A 25,517-nucleotide genomic window follows, 5' to 3' on the forward strand; every position below is an offset into this window, starting at 1 on the left:
GAAATGCACGCAAAACTATTAGCCAAAACTGTTATCACTGTGAGAATAGAGAATTTTTCTGTCTCAGTTATTTCTGTGACAGATTTTATTTCTATAACACAATTTCACAGCAGCAAAGAGAAATGTGTTTTTGTTTTCTTAAAAGAAAAGAAAGAAAATCATAGCTGACTTGGGTCAGTAAATTCCTCTTATGAGTAATTCGTTGGTATTTTTCTCTGGTTATAAACATCTCCATTTAAAACTCATACTTAAATGCTCTCAAATCCTCAGCCAGGCCTACCAAGCTGAAAAAGTTATTAAGTAATTGCTAGCAAATCAGGCAAAATTAATTTCAACCAAGAATGTCAAAGGTAAAACTTTGACCTAAATTTGATTTTGTCCCAATTTATAGGGCATCTGTCAACAACCCTCACTTGACATTTATAGACTCAGCCTATTTCACTTAATGTCTAAACTCTTTGCTCCCAGTAAACACACTTTGTAAACACCAGGCCAAATTATTTTTCAAAAATAATCTGCAAACTCTGAATAAGAAAAACAGAGCAGGATATTTCACTTTTTGAGAAGTGAGTAGTTTGATCTAAAGTATCAAAACATCACTCATCTTCATGGCTCCATTGGTTTTGCTACTCTAGCCCCCCTACAAGCCCCCCATGCGACCTCAACATCGATGTATGACATAGATTTTCTTTCTAAATGGTAAATTAAAGTTGAGAATGAGAAATGTGTACAATCGTTTGAGATCCTCGAGCTACCAGAAATGTCAAGAGAACCAAGTTTATAAGCCACTGATCTCGAAAATGGAATCAGTTCTGTACTGCACAACCAGGGAAGTGCTCAGGTAGGTGTGCTGATTCACTTCTCTCAAAAGCCTAATATCAGTTTACTTCTTTCACATCCATTTATAGTCTTCTCTAGCCTGCTACCTTAATTTTTAGCTTTTATGAATTGTTCACTTAACAAAATAAAAATCCTTCCAGGCAAACTTAAAATATTATTCAATAGTATAATTTCTATAAGACTACTACGTGAACTTTATACATTGCCTTAGAAAGTATCTCACTCTACTCTCATTTTGCTGAGTTAATCTCCCATTAGTATAGTCACACAACTTTTTAACATGTGGTGAAAATTTTTAGAGTAGAAAACCATTTATGATTCTTTCATCTTTCACAATACTTCTCACTGCATATTGAGAATTGCTATTTTTAAAAAATTAACAATTGAATTATCATTGGGCAAAAGCCTTATTTTAATCACTCCTCTGATCATTCTAGTTTCATAAATCAAGATAATTTCTTTCCCATTTTGATAGATTCCTATCAGAATATCAATTTGCTTGCCTAATTTTCAGTGGCATCAACTGGCATCATAAGTTGTTTTTTTTTTTTTCAGTACACGGGTCTCTCACTGTTGTTGCAGACTCAGCGGCCATGGCTCACGGGCCTAGCCACTCCGCGGGATGTGGGATCTTCCCGGACCGGGGCACGAACCCGTGTCTCCTGCATCGGCTGGCAGACTCTCAACCACTGCGCCACCAGGGAAGCCCCATCATAAGTTTTTCTATGCATTTCTTTGTTACTAATTCTGTGTACACTTTAATGCTGCTGAATCAACATGTATACTAGATACATAATATCATGGGTAACGCTTCATCTCTAGCTTTTCTTAAAACCACTTTTCAAAAACAGGATTAAACTTCTACAATGAAGTGGATATAAATCCAGTGGATTACATTTCTCTACTTTTTGAGCAACTTGCCTACTCTTCCAGTATTTCCCTATCAACATAGACTTATGAATGATGATTTCCTCATTCTATGAAAATTACAGTACATTCATTCCTGAGACTAAAATATTATGTTTTTTTCAATGCTGCTTTTCAAATACTCTTAATTTTAGTTCAGAAATTACAATCACATTCTGTAACTCTGCCTTTGATGCCCTTTTAATTTTATCCAAGAAGTTAAAACCTACACCTGTATTTTATGATCCAATTCCAGTTTTCTCAATCTTCTAAGCATAGTTTATTTCTATTTTGTTAACGAAATAACCTAATTTCAGGTTCCCTTTAAAAAAATATTAAATAATCTCCTAATCATCTTTCTCACCAAAATTGTACATTTATTTAATCATTTTTCTCCCTACTCTTGTGCAAACTATACATTGGCCATTTTTACTGAAATTCTGAAGCAATTAAAAAATATCATGACCTGAAATTTTTGAAAGATGATGTCAGCAACCTTTGATAGTGAAATAATCAAGTCTAAAAGATAAATGTAAAGAAGTTATAAAGGTGTAAAGATATTTAAGTAAAATTGTATTTATGTTAGTTTCTCATAAAGCAAAAACTGGAAACTATATGAATGCACAACAATAAAGGACTGGTTAAAAAGCATATATCTAGGGCTTCCCTGGTGGTGCAGTGGTTAAGAATCCGCCTGCCAGTGCAGGCGACATGGGTTAAATCCCTGGTCTGGGAAGATCCCACATGCTGCGGAGCAGCTAAGCCCGTGCGCCACAACTACTGAGCCTGCGCTCTAGAGCCGGCGTGCCACAACTACTGAAGCCCACGTGCCTAGAGCCCGTGCTCCGCAACAAGGGAAGCCACCGCAAGGAGAAGCCCGCGCACCGCAACGAAGAGTAGTCCCCGCTCGCCGCAACTAGAGAAAGCCCAGGCACAGCAACGAAGACCGAGCACAGCCAAAAAAAAAAAAAAAAAAAAAAAATTATTTAAAAAACAAAGCATATCTCTAAAATGAACTACTTTGGCATATTTAAAAGTGATTTTGTATAATAAACAACACAAAATATGCTATCATGTAAAAAACTTGTTACAAAAAAGTTTAAAGATTTTATAGATAGCTACATCTAGAAAGGCTAAGTGGTAAAAGTGGGAATACGGATGTTTCTTCTCTTTATGCTTACATTTTTCTAATTTTTCTGCAATAAACATATATTACTCCTTCAAATAATATTTTCCTTTATCAGTGCAAATGTAAAAATGTAAAACGTGTAAGTTTTACAGAAAACTCATTATATGTTCTGTAATTCTCGTTAAAACATTAACTATAAAAACCTCACTTGAGTAAAAAGATTTAAAAAGAATGCTAAGAATTATACTGTCATACAATTCACAATGAAATAACAATGGATAGGGACTGATTAAAACTCTAATATGTACTTTGAAAACAGATTTCACATGGTTTAGATAATTCCATGCAAACACCCAAATCAATTTTATTTTTCATTAATTCTTTTGAATGAAAACATGGTTTTCATTTCCCATGTAACACTGCTTTAAATACCTACTTAAAAGATGAGAAGTTGGAATTTTGAAAGTGGAGGTTTAAATAGGTAGACATAGCTAACAAATTATCTTCATGAAAAGCATAGAAAAAATTCAGGTAAAATATATTAAACTCCAGAAGAATCAGTAAGACTGAGACATGAATCTTCTTCCTCTATGGTAGACATGCTCCAAAACTGAAACTTTGGCTCTATTTTAATGGGTTAAGTCCTACTTTGAAATGTTAAGTACTACCTCCAGAATGTTTATTAAATAATCTAATAGATACTTAAATTTTAAAACTTTTTCCCTAACTTTGTAAGTTCCTAAGTACATTTATTTAAAGGCTTATCAAGAAAGCATGCACTATGTTCTCTGGAATTTGTTTTATATAGTTTGAAATGTTTGGTTTATATTTCACTTTTTATCTCCTCCAGACATATGTTTGTGATGACATTTTCCAAAGTGGTATCACCTAAAGTAAAGAATTAAGTCCAAATTCTATATAGAACACTGTCATTAAGGTTTCAGTAGACAAGATTGCAATAAAGATTATATTGGAATTCCCTCCTTGTGCTGTGACAGAAATGCAAAGAAAGTTGAAGGGGAAAAAAACCTGAAGAGCAAGCTCTGGATCAAGATGATGTTCCTTTAGCCAGTAAATGAAGTCTGGAGGAAGGCTCCTATAATCTAATAAACACATGCCCATTCTTAATAATGGATCCTAATATACAGGTCTGATTTTGTCCAGGCTTTGTGTAACAGGTTAGTGGGGATGTCAGATTATTGAAAGCTGTGACATGTAAAAAATAACAGGAAAATAAAAAATTTCCTAATCCTGCTTCTCAAAGAAGTCGAACTCCTAACAGCCCTTTCCCAATCACTCCCTAAACCTAAAGGAAGACAGGACAGGGACAAGACCATTGCTCTATCCTCCTTCCCACATTCCCTCATCATCTCACAATATGCACACAATACTCTAAGGATGGACTTTCAAATTGCTACAGTTGAGATACATTGCTGGATAGGAGGGCATGCATGTTCGAAAACCAGATTTTATGAAGTATTTACCTGACCATTGAGAAAACTAGTTTAAAAATATTTAATGTTAAATAAGTAGTACAAATATAATCCTTACACATAAGACTCACTTCAAAGGGAGCTCTCTATCATTCTTGAAAGATGGCTTCATGATTTTGATGCCTACTATTTTCAGTGACACTGAATAGCTCAAGAAAATCTGTACTGTGAATCAAGATTTTCCTTCAAAAATATAGGCAAATCAACTTAAGGGAAAAAATATATAACTAGCAACAGAAATATACACTTATAAAATCTACTTAAAACTATTATTATTACATATGGGTATTCAAGTCTCCTCATATATTTCTAATACTGAGTTGCAAGAATATAAAAAGTTCAAGACATGTATGAGAAAAATAATTTGCAAACGTAATACTTAAATGGGAAATTATAGAGTTGATCAACTATATGAAAATCTAAGCACAAAACATTTGAAAGAAAATTATTTAAAGCAACTCATGAACACCAAAGTAACAAATGAAAGTATTGGTCTTTCACCTCAAGAGAGCATATTTATCATTCCTTCCACTCTAATACTGAGAAAAACATAAACAATAAAGATAACATACTATTTAAATGTTATATTAAAATTACCTGAACTTATAAATAGCAAATCATGCTAAAGTTAAGTTTCCCTTAAGTCCCCTAATGTATAATGTTCCTGCAAATAAGAAAAAACAAAACAGAAAAATGGAATAAGGAGATCAAGTCTCAGAAAAAGAAATCTAAAGGGACTTTAAATGTATAAAAACAGGTTCAATCTCATACATAAGAGAAATGTAAATCACAACCATACTGATATTATAATTGTTTACCTATGAATACTGGCAAAAATTTTAAAGTATAATAATATATTGAATTAACAAGTTGTGAGGAAGTGTACTTTCAATATCAAGGATTATTAATGGGATTTCAAATTATTACAACCTCTGTGGAAGGCAATTTGGTTAAAAAAAATCCCTCATACTCTTTGATCCAGCAATTCCTCATCTAGGAATAACCTAGATATACTTACAGATGGAAATGACATGTACACATATATTCAATGCAGTAATGTTTGTAATAAAACAAGTTTGGGAGGAACCTAAATGTCCTTCAGCAGAAGACAGATTAAACAAAATAAGGAATAAGTACTTGTAAAATAAAATACACACTCTCTAAAATTTACTTTGTTAAGCAAAAAAGAAAAAAAGCAAGGTATAAAACAAAACCTAAGAGGCAATTGTTCATGTAAAAGGAGAGGAAAAAAATAAGGTGAACATTTTTCACTGGGGAGGGGAATTGGGTGACTCAAGGATGGATAGATGAAAAACTTTTCCCTGTAGGTCCCTTTCATATCTTGGGTTTTTGAACCATATTTTAAAATATACAAATATGTATTTTAAAACTCTTTAGATAATATATAACCTTTTGGGGCTTCTCTCATGTTTAAACATATTTCTGTATTTAACCATCAATTCTTAAAAAAAAAATCCAAATACTTTAAAAATGTATACAAGTAATAGAACATGTATTATGCATACAGATATTAAGATGTATAATATTGTTAAACTATTTAACTCACAGTATTTTTTAAGGCAAAGGATTTTTGCAACATCTAAATACCTAGTAGAGTTTAAGCATTTGTAAAAGAAACAGTCAACCATAACACAAACTGATAAAACAAAGTACAGAATTACTACCATAAAATTTTAACTTACTTAGTCAGATAATTTTCAAACCTAAAAATGGATGTTAACTAATGGAACAAGACATTGATGTCACTCAAGATTAAAGTGTTTTATAAAGTATTTATAACATTTAATAATAAGATTATTAAAGTAATATAGATGGGTAAAAACCTGAAAGTCAACATTTACTTTAACAAACTGTTGCATGCTGGGAAGACTGGACAGCTACATGTAAAAGAATGAAATTAGAACACTCCCTAACACCATACACAAAAATAAACTCAAAATGGATTAGAGACCTAAATGTAAGACCAGACACTATAAAACTCTTAGAGGAAAACATAGGAAGAACACTCTTTGACATAAATCACAGCAAGATCTTTTTTGATCCACCTCCTACAGTAATGGAAATAAAAACAAAAATAAACAAATGGGACCTAATGAAACTTCAAAGCTTTTGCACAGCAAAGGAAACCATAAACAAGATGAAAAGACAACCCTCAGAATGGGAGAAAATATTTGCAAACGAATCAATGGACAAAGGATTAATTTCCAAAATACATAAACAGCTCATGCAGCTCAATATTAAAAAAACAAACAACCCAATCCAAAAATGGGCAAAAGACCTAAATAGACATTTCTCCAAAGAAGACATACAGATGGCCAAACAGCACATGAAAAGCTGCTCAACATCACTAATTATTAGAGAAATGCAAATCAAAACTACAATGAGGTATCACCTCACACCAATTAGAATAGGCATGATCAGAAAATCTACAAACAAATGCTGGAGAAGGTGTGGAGAAAACAGAACATTCTTGCACTGTTGGTGGTAAATTGATACAGCCACTATGGAGAACAGTATGGAGGGTCCTTAAAAAACTAAAAATAGAATTACCATATGACCCAGCAATCCCACTACTGGGTATATACCCTGAGAAAACCATAATTCAAAAAGACACATGCACCCGTGTTCACTGCAGCACTATTTACAATAGCCAGGTCATGGAAGCAACCTAAATGCCCATCGACAGACGAATGGCTAAAGAAGATGTGGTACATATACACAATGGAATATTACTCAGCCATAAAAAGGAATGAAATTGGGTCATTTGTAGAGACGTGGATGGATCTAGAGACTGTCATACAGAGTGCAGTAAGTCAGAAAGAGAAAAAATATCATATATTAACACATATATGTGGAACCTAGAAAAATGGTACAGATGAACCAGTTTGCAGGGCAGAAATTGAGACACAGATGTAGAGAACAAAAGTATGGACACCAAGGGGGAAAATGGCAGGGGGGGGGTGGTGGTGGTGTGATGAATTGGGCGATTGGGATTGACATGTATACACTGATGTGTATAAAACTGCTGACTAATAAGGACCTGCTGTATAAAAAAATAAAATTACTTTAAAAATTAAAAAAACAAAAAATCTGTTGCATGCCACAATCTTTATAAACTTCTGGCACTAAACCAATCAAATAAGATTTACCAATTTATAAATTAAAATAAAAATAAAATTCATAATCATTTTCCTCAAATAAACAAAGGTAAAAATATAACATGAATTACAATTCTAACAAAAGTCCTTTCATCTATGAGAACTTTCATTGGAAAAGAATGACTTTGGAGGGAGAATCTTATTAAGAAAAATATTGAGTAATCCAGTGGATACTACCGAAACAAGAATATTCTTTGTACACATATATATATATATTTCTTTTAGTTTGAGGAAGTTATATACTATAATGGGAAATGTCAAAAAATACATATGTGGCCTCTTGCCTTCTGAGATGGCCCACACTCTGCCTGTGGAGTGTGTTTCTCTAAATAAACCCACTTTTTACCTATCAAAAAAAAATACATATTTAACTTTGACAATGTTATTTTATTGACCTCACCTATGTCTTTCTTCACCCCCATAAAGATTTTTCTCCTGCGTATAGAACTTTTGACAGGTTTGTTTAAGTAAATTGAGGAGGCAATTCCATTGTCTTCTGGCTTCTACTGTTGCTCTTGGGAAGCTCTCAACCTAACTGCCATTCGTGTGAAGGCCATTTGTCCTTTTGTTTCCAGCTGCTTCTGAGATGGGTTTGGTTTTCATTGTTTTTCTGTAGTTTCATTCTGTGTCTACATGGGAATTTTTCTTTTTTTAATCCTGTTTGGGCTTCATTAAGCATCCTGAATCTGCTGAATTCATTTAATCACCCTAAAAAAATTCTTAGTATTTCTCTCTTCAAACTGTGCTTCTGCCCAATCTCTCTCCTCTACTTCTGGAACTTCAGTTAGACACATTTTCACTCTATCCTTTGTGGCCTTAATCCTTTCATATTTCCTATGTCATTGTTTCTTTAAACTCCAGTCTGGATTTCTTCAATTCTCCAATTCTCTCTTCACCTGTGTCTAATCTGTTATTAACCTAATTCCATCTTAATTCTAGTCTTTGAAGTCTTTGCAGATCTGTTTCTGCTGTATCTGTTTTTTTTACATGATTAGTTTTTAACAAGCAAACTCCTTTTCCTTAGAAAAATATTCGTGGATATTCTTCTGTGGCTTAGGATGAAGGTGCATTCCTCCAGAAAAAGTCTGAGAAAGATTATCAGGCACCTAGTAGCATAATACAGGTTGAGGCCACCTTACATGCATGGTTCAAAAATTTTTTTAACCACCCAAGTGATGTTTATTTGGACCACAAATCCATGCAAGTGCCAACTTGTTGAAACATCCCAGGACTTCCCCATTCTGCTCTGCTCAGGACCACACCAACTTTCCTCAGTCTTCTAGGGTTAATAAGGCAGCACAGATTTATTTCTGGTTCACTGTCATCCTGAGTATTACCTACACACAGCTTTAGAGGAAGAGAGTGTCCTGTTGGGCAAGCCTTGGGCTTTGACTTTTGCTTCCTGAACTCCTATAAGCATTTGAAATTGAAGCTCAAGTTCTCCCAGTTTGACAAAGGCTCTTAGGGTAAAAACAGTTTAGGAACTCAGCTTATCTCCCAGCATTCCTATTTTTGTTTGTGTGTGTGTTTGTTTTCCAGTTAGGTTTTGGCTTGGTAATTTTTTACTATGCTGTCAGTTCTTCAAGACGTTTTAAAATTCTGCCCAGAAGCCTTTGTTTTCAGTGAGACCATTTATCTGAATAACCAAACTCACCATATCACCCAAATCTTCTTCAATATATTTTATTAACATCTGGCTTCAAAAAAATTAGGAAAAAATTCTGTATGCAAACTATCTTGAAAAGCAACTAAAAACTTAAAAATCCAATGTTCTTTGAAACACTAAATTTCAAAGGTTAAAAAAATTACACGGGCTTCCCTGGTGGTGCAGTGGTTGAGAGTCCACCTGCCAATGCAGGGGACACGGGTTCGTGCCCTGGTCCGGGAGGATCGCACACGCCTAGGAGCGGCTGGGCCCGTGAGCCATGGCTGCTGGGCCTGCGCGTCCGTAGCCTGTGCTCCGCAATGGGAGAGGCCACAACAGTGAGGGGCCCGCGTACCGAAAAAAAAAAAAGAAAAGAAAATTCCAGAATTCAATAAACCAAATATATTTCCTCTAATGTATTGGAGAATTCCCAAGTAAGTGTAATTCAGTTCTCTGAAATACTTTATAAACCAGCAATTTGAGTTTACCCTTAATGTTTGCCATGCCAAAGTAAGTGAAGTTTGGGTGAAAGTTACAAAAACAAAAAGTAAAATGATAAATAACATTTAACACAGAAGTACTGTTTTTAAGGACAAAAGCTGGAGTAATTCACCTTTTATACTTGTTTTTTAAAAAATAAATCTATATAAAGTTTATGGATTAAGTTAAAACAGGAACTTTCTATATTTTTAAATATCTAGATGTCTTAAAGAATTTCCACTCATCAATTGGATGTTGGCATTGTGCACATATACATTAGTCCAAGTGAAAATGGGTGGGTAAGAATTAAGATGTTTATGCTTTACTAATTTGACAAACAACCTGTGAAATTTGATAAATCAAGTTGTGAAAACTCCTGTTTTTATCTCATACATACACATACAAATGTCTCAGAAGTTTTACTTCAATATATACACCTAAATCTTTCTTGTAACCAGTCAGGCATTTATTTTCTATACCAGGTTTTAAAGTTTTATCTGAAAGCATTTCAGAATTACAAACAAGCAATTTTTTTTAAGGTACTTCAAAATCCTAGGTAAATTAGTAATGCCCTTTTGTAATTCTTTAAAATTGGATAATTCTTTAAAAACCTTTCTTTTAGGTCATACATCAAGATAGAATAATTCTAAATGTCAATGATGCTTATTCTAAAATACTTAAATGGCTGAGGGTATTAGACAATACAAAAGGACAGTTTCTTTGTAGTTTTAGAAAAAGTGTAGACATTTTTAAAACCTATGTTAACAGTAAAGATATTGGCCACATATAATTTGATGAAAAATAATACATTGTTATAAATTGATGTCACACTCTAATTCTTAGAAATTAAAATTCAATTTGCAAAATAATATGGTAAATTCAGTTTTATTTTCCATTGTGCATTTTTCACCCAACAAATATTTAGAGTGCCACTATGTGCCAAGCATTGTTCTAGATTCCTGAAACATATCAATGTATAAAATACAAACTATAATAAGTAAACTGTTCAGTATACTAGAAGATAAGCACTATAGGTGAAAAAGATAGAGGAAAGGATGAGTTTTGAGGTGTTGGGAATGGGGGTGGCAATTTAAAATATGGGCAAGAGCAGATCTCACTGAGAAGAAAGCACTTTTACAAAAATTTGAAGAAAGCAAGGGATTTTGCCAAGCAGCTAACTGGATACGTATCTTTAGAGCAGATAAAACAGCTAATGTAAAGAAAAGCCTTGAGGTGGGAATGTGTCTAGAATATTTAAGGAGGCCAGAGTGACTGAAGAAGAGACTTTATTTACTATGTGAATTATCTATCACGCAGCTATCAAGCACAAAATTTTATACTTAAGTGGGTATCCTAGTATTCACTCTGTACACTTATTTTCTAATAATTTTTCAACCTATCTGAATTTATGACTAAGAAACAACTGATTCTTAAACATATAAAAATGTTACTTTACAGATATAAATTCATTAAAAATGTATCATTAAAAAAAACCTATATTCAGTTTCTACTTGAAATAGGACCCTGGTTATTGTTTTTGAAGATTCCAATCAAGAGCCAGAACTCGCTAATTCAGCGATCAAAGTTCCATTATAATTTCTCAACTACTTACTGCTATAAAAACATTGTTTCATATAATACCAATGTCCTTCTAAAATATACAATATTATCATTATTACACCAATACAATTCTTATTAATACTTCCCTCCTCATATTAATTTAACATACTGCCATAGACAGGCAATCTACCCTCCCTAACAGATTTTTGGACTTCACGAAACTTTGAAAATTTAGAGAATGAAATTTACAAACTTTTTCATCAAAAAGAGAAGTTTGAAACCCAGTTCTTGTGCTTTCACTAAATTTTAGTCAGTCTTTAAGCATTCCCAAAATATTCACAAGACATCAGAACATGAGTTTCAGGTTTTATTCAAAACCAAGTTTCAATCCTCAATACTATAATCAATAAAAGTGTAAGTGGTATTTAAAAAGTTTTGTCCCTTTGGTGTAACTGTCCCTTTTAGTACACACTTGCATATTAACTTATGTATTTAACCAAATAAAAGGATAGTGTCCTATACATTTCTTCATTAATAAAATTCATGTAACAGATGAGCAATCTTTTGTGTGTGCAGAAGTCAATCTGGGAACTATGTTATTGGATAAACTAGACATACTGACAATGTGGTATCTTGGGACTGGCATTTAGTAAAAACAGATTTTATTCATGGAAAAAATTTTTCTAGGAACCAACTTTTTCAAAGTAACTACTCAAGTCTAACCTACCAATAAAACATAACTAATTTTCTCCCTTTGAAAAGGCTTTGTTCCTCCTCCAAAATGAATACTCTGGTCAATTAATGTCATTTTCCTCAAACTATATGAAGGCTATTATAGAGAATAAAAGGTTTCATAGCTTCTTAACTCTATTACTTTCTTAAGACTCAAATACAAAGTAAAAATTAGTGAAACCAAGAGAATTTCTAACCAACATGCAACTTTCTTTGAAAATTGTAAAGGAAACCTCCCCTCACTTAACTTCTAAATTTCTGTAGGCATTTGAGTTTTAAAAAAGGCCCACAATTATAAATATCACAACTTATGGTTTTCCTAGAGCAAAATTACATTCACATAATTCTAGCCATTATGAAATTTCAGATGTTCATACTTTTTTTCCAGCTCTATTTTCCAAACAGCTTAGCTGCAATTCTAGATTAACTATTGAGCTAGTGTTTCTGTAATTAAGAAAACTTTCATGAAATAGTCACAAGTCATCTGTTTACAATACTGCGAAGGGCTAGAAGCAAAACTTAGCTTAAAAACTACCAAGCTGTTTCAACTTCTCAGATCATGTTTTTTCTCCCTTTCATTGAGACCTCGGCACTAGTGCCTCTCTTTGCCAGGGATTCTGTGTGTAATTTCATACTTCCATTTAGAAAGTCTTGTTCCTCATAAAAAGGAACGAAATTGTTATTTGTAATGAGGTGGATGGACCTAGAGTCTGTCATACAGAGTGAAGTCAGAAAAAGAAAAACAAATACTATATGCTAATACAAATATATGGAATCTAAAAAAATGGTACTGAAGAACCTAGTGGCAGGGCAGGAATAAAGATGCAGACATAGAGAATGGACTTGAGGACCCAGGGAGGGGGAAGGGTAAGCTGGGACGAAGTGAGAGAGTGGCATGAACATATATACACTACCAAATGTAAAACAGATAGCTAGTGGGAAGCAGCCGCATAGCACAGGGAGATCAGCTTGGTGCTTTGTGACCACCTAGAGGGGTGGGATAAGGAGTGTGGGAGGGAGACACAAAAGGGAGGAGATATGGGGATATATGTATACGTATAGCTGATTCACTTTGTTGTACAGCAGAAACACACCATTGTAAAGCAATTATACTCCAGTAAAGATATGTTAAAAAAAAAGTCTTGTTCTTCTAGAGGATTTCCCTGACCCACCCTAACATACACTCTCCATGTTTTCTCAATCAGAGCACCTACCACCCAGTATTATAATTGTCTCCTACACCAAACTGTAAATTTGTTCACTAATGTGTCCATAGCATCTAAGTGTCTAGCATGCATTTACTCAGTAGATACTTCAAAGTTAATTCCATCTTCCCCTGATACATAAAATGAAAGAACCTGAAAGAAAGTGTTTTCATGTATGTTTTTACCTGAAGCCACATAAAACTTTATGAAAATATATAGATGGTGTGGGGCCTGAAAATACACCAGATGACTTTTTTCAGAATCCATAAATTCAACAGTCAATTGTGATACAGAAAAAGTGTTAACACTTCAGGCAATTTTATCTGAATATAATCCAGGCAAATATATCAACAGGCATCTGTAAGTCTTCATTCTACCTACTGTTTTGGATACTTTTAAGGACTCCACATGTAAAATTACTTGTCAAAAGGACTTGCTAACAGAATTCTGCATATTTTAATCTGCACAGAATCTCCTAAAAGTTAAAGTACAGCTTATACTTTTCTTCCTATCCAAAAAGTATCATCCTATCCAAAAAGAATAAGCATTACAGAATACATGAAATTTCGAGTTCTTCAATTGTGGGAAACTTAGAACTGCTAAATTCTCTTATAAGGTAAGTAATTTAAATTGATATAACATTATAATGGTTTATTTAGAATCAGTTGAACTGTATCAGGAAGATGCATGAAGATATTTCAGTTTTCAGTGACATAGTCTGGGGAGGTACTCAAAAAGTATGTCTTGAATTTCTAAGTCTGATAAACCACAAGGTTCAAATAACTGGGAATGCTGATCTTCAATAAATGTGATTTTCCCATTAACTATAGGAATTAACACCCTCTTTTACTTTTTCTTAAAAAGGAAGCTAGATATTGTGCTCCCTGCCTTTAATCTTTCATTTTTATTTTTTCATGAAGTTTTGCTTCATTAACTTCAAAAATTTTAAAGATCTCCCCCCCCAAAAAAATCACAATATAGACTGTCCTATCAGAAAACTTATTTTGCAAGACTTCTATGGAAAGAAAAGTATAGAGATAACCGTTCAGTAAGCAGATTGAAAGGTAACATACTTTACCTAAATTCTAAATTTTGGCCTTAATTTGAGAAAATTCCACCCTAATAAAACTCCTAATTGCTAAATCAGAAACGAAAGGTAAAATTTCTTGTTCTCACATTAATGCTGAATGTAAATATTTAGAGCTATAAAAAATACATTCTTAAGGCTTCCCTGGTGGCGCAGTGGTTAGGAGTCCGCCTGCCGATGCAGGGGATGCGGGTTCGTGCCCCGGTCCAGGAGGATCCCACGTGCCGCGGAGCGGCTAGGCCCGTGAGCCATGGCCGCTGAACCTGCGCGTCCGGAGCCTGTGCTCCGCAACGGGAGAGGACACAACACTGAGAGGCCTGCGTACCGCAAAAAAAAAAAAAAAAAAAAATCTTAGAAATTTCTTAAAGGGTCAGAATTGCTAAGATTTGCCGCTTTTGTGTTCAGAATTCCTTTCTACTATTTGAAATCTGAACCAAGTACATAGTGCAGAAAAGTTTAAAAACCGTGAAGGGTAAAAACAGAATTTTGCAAAGTAGAATTTTAGAACTAAGATTTTATACAAACCCTAAGATGCAGTTATGTGTTATTGTACTATGCCATCTTCCAAAATATTCATAGCAATTTTATGTGGTTCTGGGCAATTATACATGTTTTTTCAAATGTACCCCCAAATCCTAATAGCTGAATAAGCATGCAAGAAACACTTGAGCAAAGAAAAAAGGAGTCAGTTATGAACCTACTATTTAGCTATTTCTACAACTGTGTTTTAGGTCCTTTAGGTTGTTAGTACAGTGGTTAGTGAGTAGAAGCCCAAACCTAGGAATTAGATTATCTGAGTATAAAGCCCCCAGCTTTCCTATTTACTTCCCAGTAGCTTAAACTTTAGTATTGTTATCTTAAAAAAGCTATTTAAGAACTCATCTCAGAAAAACTGAACATTTGAAAAAAATGGGGTAATACTTACCTAATTCAAAAAGTAAACTATGAGTAGTCAGATATCCCATGTAAAGTACTAAACACAGTGCCTAGAATATATTAAAGGCCTAATTATTTTTAGCTATTACTGTTTCGGCAAGTAATCAGAATAAAGAAAAAAATCACTATCAATAACAACTGAAAATCAACAATGGATTTTTTTTTTTTTTCCAGTACGCGGGCCTCTCCTGTTGTGGAGCACAGGCTCCGGACGCGCAGGCTCAGCGGCCATGGCTCACGGGCCTAGCCGCTCCGTGGCATGTGGGATCTTCCCGGACCGGGGCACGAACCCGCGTCCCCTGCACCGGCAGGCGGACTCTCAACCACTGCGCCACCAGGGGAGCCCAACAATGGATTTTTTTAATGCACTCTTTATTTCTAAAAATGTATTCTAGAAAATATTTCACCTCCAAAAATATCCTCACACACTCTTCTTTTCCTCAAATAACGTGCACATAGAATATTTTTTTCCATGAAATTTAGTAGTTTTGTAGATCTACACTTAAAATGTGATATAATTGAAAAACACCTGCTTATTTCTAAGAACAAGTACAATCCTATGCATATTTTGGGTAAGATCCTCAAAACTTTTAACTCACTGCAAATATATTTAAATTTAGAATAAAATAAGTTGCCTCTTAGTAATAAAAATATAAAAAATTCCCACCCCACTCTCTAATATCAGGATAGTTATAAAGACAGCTCTTGTCTATAATCGATACTGGGATGTTTCCATTTATGTTATAATTTACAAATTATTGGAAACAACACTTGAATTCACATTAGTTTTCCTACTGGGAAGGGCAAGGAACAAGAGTGAGAAATAATATGAAATCTCTGTGTTAAATTTAAGTAAAAGGCACCAGCAGAAGGACCATTATAAGAAGTTAAAATACAAGTGATTTCATCCACCAGAGAAATAAGGCATTTTAGAAAGAATATGAGACCGCTGGAAAAATATAAACATGAGCTGGGTATGAAATTATATTAGAACACTGTTCCTTTTCAGTGGGATAATGGTACTGTGGTTATGTAGGACAATATTCTTTGTATAGAGAAAGATAAACATGTATGGCAAAACATAGCATTGAATCAAGGAAGAAGGTGTATAGGTATTTACTGTAATACTTATATTATTCTTTTGACTTTTGTTTCAGAATTTTCATAATAAAAAATTGGGAAGGCAAAAAAGAGAGAAAAATTAATGGCTTCCCTAAGGTCACATTGATTCAATGGAAGAGCTAAAAGCAGTAAATCCTAGGTCACCAGATTCCAAATTCTGTGTCATTGCTATTCCTCCACACTATCCTTTGTAGAGTAAAATTTACAAATTCCTTGCATTTCTTTAAATAAATTAACAATTATTTAAACATCCCTTCCACACTAGCAAAAATTATCAGGCCACTGTCTTAGTAATAATGGGGAGAATTCTGACCGTGCCATTGAGACACACAGCAAATAACTACCCCAACTAACTATAAAATATTAAATCACAGACACATATATAAATAAGTTCTTTCAATTTGGAATGTCTGTTCTTTAAGTGTAAGTCTCATCAACTATCCTGTGAACTCTGGGAAACTTAAATGCACAACCAAACAGCTTACTTTGGGGAAAATATCACTCCCATGCTTTAAGCACCCTTTAACTGCTGATAGAGAAATTATTTCCTTTGAAGTGTTAACTTTCTAATTTGTACCTCAAACAACTGAGAATTTAAAAAAGTACTTGAAAAATATAGCATTTTCAAACACAAACATTTATCCAGATGATCTTTTTCACTCACTTTTTAACCTGTTTTAAAATCAAAGATCTCATGACTTTTAAAACACGTATTAATTCTTACATGAAATAATTTGCCATTTGATCAACTAAGTAAATCAATATATTTATTTCCCATAGCCTACAATGATTGCTATGAAAATATACAACCAGTTAAGTTTCTGTATGAGTTGGGGAGCAAATTTTTTAATCTTCCCCTTATGATTTGTGAGAGAATTTAAAAGCATTACTGACAGAATATATCATTTTATATTTGGAAAACTTGCTACAATCATAAAATGCACAAAAAATCTTGTAAATCATCCTCTATTAGTAAGCTGTTCAAAAGAAAAAAAAATGAGGGCAAGGAGAAGCTAGTACCTTACAAGAGTTTTCAAATACAAATAAGCTTGAACTTTAAGTACGTATTTATATTCAACAATAAATACACTGAAAAACCCTAGATAATGTCAGAAAAACATCACTGATTCAGGCAAAAATCGTAATAGATTAAAAATTGAGTGGGCAGTTGTTGAGAAACAGGATTTTTACAGAGTCTCAAAATATCTCCCCACTATTTTATTAGTTACAAAAGTAAAAACAGTAACTACACAGTGGAGAAAATGGTCAACACTGACATCATCAATAAGTGGTAAATGAACGTCACGTGTCTCTGAAGAGGACACACAACCATTTGTAGCTTTTCAGCTATACTGTATATAACCTGAATCTAATGAGGAAATATCAAATTTAAGACTGAGAAACTGTTCAACATCCAAGGAGACTGGAGAGGAATGACAACTATATACAATGATCTTGGATTAGATTCTGATTTAAAAGAAAACTGCTCTAAAGGGCATTATTAGATCAATAATTAAAGAAGAAAACGGACTGCAGATTAAAATTCTATTAATGTAAAATTTCCTGGGTTTCATAAGTTTCTTTACGTACGAGAATATCTTGGTTATTAGCAAATACACTGATGTCATGATGTATGCAACCCAATCCCCTACGGTTCACGAAAAACAGAACTGATAAAGTTTATGTCAGATGTGAAAAACTGGTCAATCAGGTTAAGTGATGGACATATAATCTGAATCTTTAATCTAAAAGAATGATAATCTAAATAATGAATATGTTTTAAGCATTTTCTCACCTATTAACATTCTAATAGAACCACAAAACCTTAAAAAAATCACTTATTACACAATAGTTAAAACTGGTAATCAAAGGAAATGGTGGATCAAAGAATTAAAATAAATGTATAGACAATACAGGAAACAAAGTTATTTTGTTGGCAATCTTCCCCAAATACTTTTAAGCTCTTCTATGACAGTCTACACTTTCACCAGCTGCTCTGTTAAGGTAATGTCATTTTTGACATTTAAGTTTTATGAAATTTGGATATTACTTGAGTACTTTTATAAATATCATTGGTGGCAAAATTCTCAGTTATAGCTGGAAAGAGCCAACTCTCTTGAGAATAGACATTAGCTAGAAGTACTAAAAATACCATTAAAAAATAACATTTCATTTAAAAACTATCAAAAGCCACTAAGGGGGCTTCCCTGGTGGCGCAGTGGTTCAGAGTCCGCCTGCCGATGCAGGGGATGCGGGTTCGTGCCCTGGTCCGGGAAGATCCCACATGCCGCGGAGCGGCTGGGCCCGTGAGCCATGGCCGCTGAGCCTGTGCGTTCGGAGCCTGTGCTCCACAATGGGAAAGGCCACAACAGTGAGAGGCCCGTGTACCGCAAAAAAAAAAAAGCCACTAAGGAAAAAAAATTTTTTAAATAAAGGGACATGAGTTAAACGCACTCATCTGTGTAATGAAAAATTTAGAAATGAATCGAAACTGAACTACAGGAATAGCTAGAAATAATGAATGGTACTCTGTGACAACAATCCATTTTCATCCCCCAAAAGAATGAGAAAGTCTTTTATATTACAAAGACTCAAGTACTAATTAAATGAATGGATGTTAGCTAATAATCTGAAAATATGAAGATGTGGTATTCATATGTTTAAAAATTCTCAGGAGTAAGGGTAAGAGTCAGCTATCAAAAAAAGCTGCGGTAATCATTTTTTGGGGGGCCATGCTGCACGGCATGTGGGATCCTAGTTCCCAGACCAGGGATCGAACCTCCAGGGATCAAACCCGTGCCCCCTGCAGTGGAAGCAGGGAGCTTTAACCATTGGATCCCGCCAGGGAGTCCCTGCAGTATTCCTTTTAAGCCACAGCTTAAGTGGCCCTCTCTTAACACATGAGGCTCCCTTACAAGTTGATTCTTAGAATTTGGGACGTAGGTGATTATATTGTGTTTAAAATAAAAAGTTTATGGAGTTAGAAAATCAGGCTTCAAACCCAGGAATAAAATTAAGTTCAAAAAAATAAAATAAAACTGACCAAGTTCAATAACGCAACCCTAAACCTGACTGCAGATTTAATAGTTACCACACTGTCAAGAATACTACCAAGCAAATTGTAGATACCTCTAAAGATTACTTCTTGATTGACTATATACTGATTGATAAACCACAACATGGTATAGTCAAAAGAACAATCACTTTATACTCCCGACAAGTATAGGGAGTATTCTGCCAGGTATGAAATATACTCATGGCAATAAGATTCAATTATTGCCCTCTAAAGAAAGCCTCAATTACCAAAACTGGCTACCAGAAACACCTAAAAATAACAGATCCCACATGTCCATCCTTTGGAGATTGAGTCAGCAATGCAGGAATAATAATTACAAAGCCTGAATGTTTTAAAAGCTTCCCAGGTGATCCTAAAGTTATGTTATTTGCAAACTTTGGCTCTAAGGGATAACAATCTCTTGACTTATTTTACACATGCATAAAACAGGGGGCTAAGCTAATTCATCTTTCAGCTCTAAATTTGATTTAAACCTAATATCCATTTTGGCTTTAAATATGTAATACATACATAGCCATAGTCAATATAAGACCATTTTATGTTTGTCTTATACTGATGACAATTTCTGTAACGTTTGTCTTATACTGATGACAATTTCTGTAACGTTTGTCTTATATTGATGACGATTTCTGTAACGTTTGTCTTATATTGATGACAATTTCTGTATTCAATTTGAAGAAAAAAAGAGTGCTATTTCATGATGATGGTTTTCTTGAAATTTTTTTAATTCAACAGACTATGGCTATGTATGTATTACATATTTAAAGTCAAAATGGCTACTAGGTTTAAATCAAATTTAGAGCTTAAAGATGAATTAGCTTAGCCCCGTTTTATGCATGTGTAAGCCAGTGGGAAGCAGCCGCATAGCACAGGGAGATCAGCTCCGGCTTTGTGACTGCCTGGAGGGGTGGGATAGGGAGGTTGGGAGGGAGGGAGACGCAAGAGGGAAGAGATACGGGAACATATGTATATGTATAACTGATTCACTTTGTTATAAAGCAGAAACTAACACACCATTGTAAAGCAATTATACTCCAATAAAGATGTAAAAAAAAAATATATATATATAAGACCATTTCCCTTGTTATTATGTGAGGTAATGGACGTTAACTAAACCCTGTGGTAATCATTTCGCAATACATACATATATCAAATCATTATGTTGTACATCTTAAACTTATGCTGCATGTCAATTGTATCTCAATAAACTGAAAGAGAAAAAAAAAAGACCGTTTCCCATATACAGGAATCTTTAGACAAAGACTTATAATAATGTTATCTATATATGCTAGAGCTAAAACTTTGTATTTTAAAAAAAGGTTGTAACTGAACATGTTCTGTAACATGAATAAAAAAGTATTAGGAAGATTAAGAATAGCTTTGGGACTTTATCTTTGGACCTTTTTACATTTCAAAGTAATTATTCCAAAACAACATTTCAGTACTGTCCTTGACATCAGACTCTGTTTTCAGAACTATCACTTAACATTTCCAAACAGAAAATTTTTCTTTGGAGGTTTCCTAGCATACAAAATGGTAAAACTTACCCCAGGTTATGCTTTCCTGAGCTTTAGAAAAGCCGGTTAGTTTCTCAACAGGTTGTATTCAAAGCAAACATTCACCATTTTGTTGAATTTGCTGCAGATTCTGAATACGTGGGGGAAAATTTTATACAGAATTTATTATGCCATTATACTAAACCGACTACTTGTTTTCTGCTCCAAAGTTGCTAAGAGTAAAAATGTTTAGTAATAAAAGTTAAAGTTTAAAAAGGAAGTTATTTACAAGCAAATAATTGCATTCTTGTCCACATTTAGAAGTGCAGCTTTTCATAGACATCACTAGTATTATTTCAGACATCTTCATTTCTTGGAAATGCCTTGCGCCAGACTCATTTCATTTAAAAGGAACAGCTGTTTGCAAGTTGAAAGCACACACTAACCCGTTAGAAAACGCTTGAGCCTTTATGAGGCCTTTTTGTCTTTTAAGAGAAAGTCAATTAATTGCCACCAGGTTCCCTTACGCTCAAAGTTGGAACCAAAACCACAGAGCACCCTAAAAAAGGCTTTTCATGTTAGGGTTAGTTCTGTTTCCAAATATGGAGGTTTCTAACTCCACAGTAGTATAAAAGGCTTAGGGGAGTTTGTGTTTATTCATGGATGCCACATGTTGGAGCCTACCTTTAATGAGTATCGCTTGGGATGTCGAGGGGGTTGTATAGCAGATTAATCCCCCAAGACCTTACTGACTACAACCCCCGGTAATTTAAAACACTAATTACTTGGTATTGTATATTACTATGTTATTCCATAAATGCCCAAGAAATTTAGGCTAAGCTACTACCCACAGGGAAACCTCAAACTGCATGATAAAAATAGCTCTTTATGTTTCACAACAAATTCTGGAATGTATACACTTAAAAAAATCTGGTTAGAGATGGCTTTTCCAGATTTTCAGAATATACCATAACTCTTATTAGATACACAAAAACAGAATATAAAAAAGCCTGGCTAAAAATTTTAAGAGTTTTTGAAGAGGGGGAAAAAATGAACCTTTTTTCCCAATATTCTTATAAGTGACTCAATGATTATAAATTTGTTTTATAAAGAAATATAAAAATGATCAGGTTGATTAGTACAAGATTTTGCCTGAAAATAAAGGGCTACACTTCACATAAATTACCTAGAAGACATAAAGAATAAAAAAACAAGATTTTTTTTTAAAGAGAAATTTTGTTATCTGAATTATCTACGTCTTTTTGCAAATAGTTTTATTTTGCAAAGCCTGGGGTGAAAAGAAAAGGCTCCAAGGAAAAAAATGTACAGATCATGTTAGTGGAAGTGACAAAAACCTAAACATCTGTGCTACAATAATGGAAGGGAAAATGAATGGGATTAGATATTTCAGTAAGACCTAAAATAGAAGTTTACTACTTAAAACAGTAGATGGAAATATTTCCTTTGTTTTAAAAATAGTATGTAATTATCCATATCACTTTCAGATATTTGATCACTCACTTCAGTGTTTGCAAAATTTGTTTTCTTTTATACCCCTACACTACATTTATACATGCATTTAAGAAACTACAGATTAAAAAGCATATTGCATTTTAGAGAAAAATCTGAATAATCACACAGACATGGACCAACATTTATTACAAACAGGAAAAGAGCAGATCTATAAGAAAAGAGTACAGATTTTTTTAAAAAAAGATAGCAAGCTGAAGTATAGAAAAGAAATCTATATAATTAAAATTTTTTCCTGCATTTAAAAATCACATTGCTCAATATATACAAAACATAATACAGTAGTTTAAACTGTTACTTAGAGGAATTAAAACAGTATTGACAGTGGAGAAGTTTATTTCAATTTAGGTCACCCATGTTCCATCCTGAGTTCACTTCGATTTTCCAAGAAGAAAGGTATTTTTAAAAGTCATTTTTCCCAAGTAGAAAGGTTATTTTGAAAAACTGAAATATGTACGTCACAACCCAGTATTTATAAGAAAAGGATTCACATTAAAAAGTTTTTAATAAAAGGCAATCAATTCTCTACATACTTTTATTAAAGAATTACAGCTTTCACAGACAGCAAGATACATTGTTGCTATTACCAGTAGCATTACCTTCTTCATTTCTCCTTCGGCTAAGAATAAAAAAAAAATCATCCTTTCATAAGAAAATTTCTTATGAATGTGGCCCAATTCAAAACAACTTACTTCTAACACTAAGTTATTTGTAGCTTACAGTATGCTGTCACATTGATTACCTAGCTACATGAAGAGCTACAGAAACCAAAAGGGGAAAGGCAACTTAAAAAATGTAGCAAAACTATAAATTTTCTCAATTTGCTAATATTTAGTGACCCTTCTGACCACTCTAAAAAGGGGTTCTTTAAAGAGCACTTAGGCTCTAAAGGGGTATTTCACTTAACTCTAGTGTTTAAAAACTCCCATTTCTTAAACTCTAAAATATATTGTACTGCAGATTTAAGACTTCTGTATATGAACTAGAGATGTATTAAAATGTTTCCTTTACTAAAACCAAGCAGCAGCAAAACTATTTTCATATCATAACAATTTAGACTCTATACTGCATCACTTTAAGAAGAGCCATACAATTGTTTGCTCTTATGATATGGCTAGTAACATTTTGGAATTCAAGAAGAAAGCAAAGAATTTCAAGCAGTTGCGGCAAAATGTGATCTCCTATATGATATATACAACATTAAAGTAATTTGGCTTAATTGTGAAATTATGTATGTGTTATAAATATATAGACGTTGGTCCTAAGGGAATTTTACCTCCAATAAGCAACAAAAATAAAAGTGGGTAATGAATTAAGGATGACATTTTAAAGTTCAAATTTTACACAAGTAGCTTTTTAGCAAGTAGTATTGCTAAATGCTCAGAAATGAGAAAAGGTGATATACTGGCAAATATTAAAAATATCAGACTGGTGTCATTAACTTCTTTACTAAAAATTATTTATAATATGCTCCCATTTGCAATTGATGTTTCAAGTTTAAAAGTAACCCCCCTACTCCCCAAACCCCTAAAACACACCCCCTTCCTTTGCCACTTTGTTCATAAGTAGGATTTACAAGAAATTTCTCTGGGGAAGCAAATTATCTCATTTTTAAAGATGTATGTATTTTCTATTAGAAAGGAACTAAATGTATTTGGACTCACACACACTGGTTTAACTGAACATAAACAATTTTCCCACCATGAAGTACTGAGTTACAACAAATGTATTAACAAAACTTTATTTTCTTGAGAGTGCATACAGGATGTTATGTAAACACTGTTAGTATTATCTTTAAAGACATTCTTATTATTACTTCAGATTTTAATGTATTATAAATATATGTCTTCTCCAGAAATATTAAAGGCCACATTGGGTGATACGGCCAAAGAAAACTTTAGCCCCTCACAGGCTAAACAAAGTACAATTGTGAAAATAAAGAGCAAATTAAGAAAGAGGAAAACATAGCTCAGGATATGCATTTTTAAAATTTGCATTCAATTTAACATCTTAATTCCTAAACCAGAAATATAAAATTTATAAAACACACATATATATTCTTTACCATTTTTTTCTCAAAAGGTGTTTTATACATACATTCATATTTGTGTGTGTATGCGTGTGAAACTGCAAACATTACCAACTAAATCAATCAGGCAACTGCTAACAGCTCTGAAATATTACATGAAATGAGCCTGTTATTTAGACAACTTTCAGCCCTCTGGAATAACATCTGGTCTCAGAATTTTTTTTTAGAATGCAGTTTGTATTTTTAGCTAGGAAATGGGAGAAACAGACTCACTGTGCTTATACTTACAGAATGCGGTATCTAACAGCCAATTTCAGTTTCACTTATGCTATAATAAAATGCATGAATAATACCTGAATATTTGAGAAACTGAAAGAAACTTCTAAAACTCAGAACGTAACACTTCATTATACAAAAACTATCATGTACCAATTATGTTAATTTCTGATGAGCCTGCATATAAGCTAATATGTAAAGTCAAACTGGAATGAAGACCAAGTACAGGTGATCCTGGCTTCAGCACACTTCAGACAGGCCTATTCACTCACCTGGTGAATTCCATGACAGTCTACTCTGATGATTAGATATACTAAAGGAAGGAAATGGTCCCAAAAGATAAGTGATAAAACCTTAAGGATATGCTCTTGGTCCAAAACCACAACCAGACTCCACATAAGGTACAATCTCTCTCACACATACAAACACACAAACACACATACCACATACACAACCACACAGAAAAAATTTAACACACACACAATGTTCCTGCTATTGTCCAGTAATTCCCCGCCTCCCAAAGTAATACAATATAAACTACAGCACAAATACAGTGAGTACACTGTAGCCTCAATTTAAATCTGCTATTGGTTGGGTCCATTTCTGAGGGACACATCACAGGTGACACTGTGTTGTGTTGAAGTCAGTACTGCTGATGACTAAAGCCCTTTGATAGGTCCAAAACAGACCCACATGTTATCAAATTTCAGCTACTGTGGAATATGTTATGACGAGGCTGCAGTGTACTTGATTATGTTGAGAATTTATATTACAAAATTAATACTCAAATAAGAAT

At 33.7% G+C, this 25,517-nt stretch overlaps 1 protein-coding gene across 1 annotated transcript in view; it reads right to left on the bottom strand.

Annotated features, from left to right (window-relative positions):
* Positions 1-25,517, bottom strand: part of CSTF3 (cleavage stimulation factor subunit 3) — a 69,949-nt gene that overhangs the window by 29,607 nt on the left and 14,825 nt on the right. The window lies entirely within an intron of this gene.

This window comes from Monodon monoceros, unplaced genomic scaffold, assembly GCF_005190385.1.
Source record: "Monodon monoceros isolate NGI ecotype Baffin Bay Population unplaced genomic scaffold, NGI_Narwhal_1 Super_Scaffold_7, whole genome shotgun sequence".
Classification (NCBI taxonomy): Eukaryota; Metazoa; Chordata; class Mammalia; order Artiodactyla; family Monodontidae; genus Monodon; species Monodon monoceros.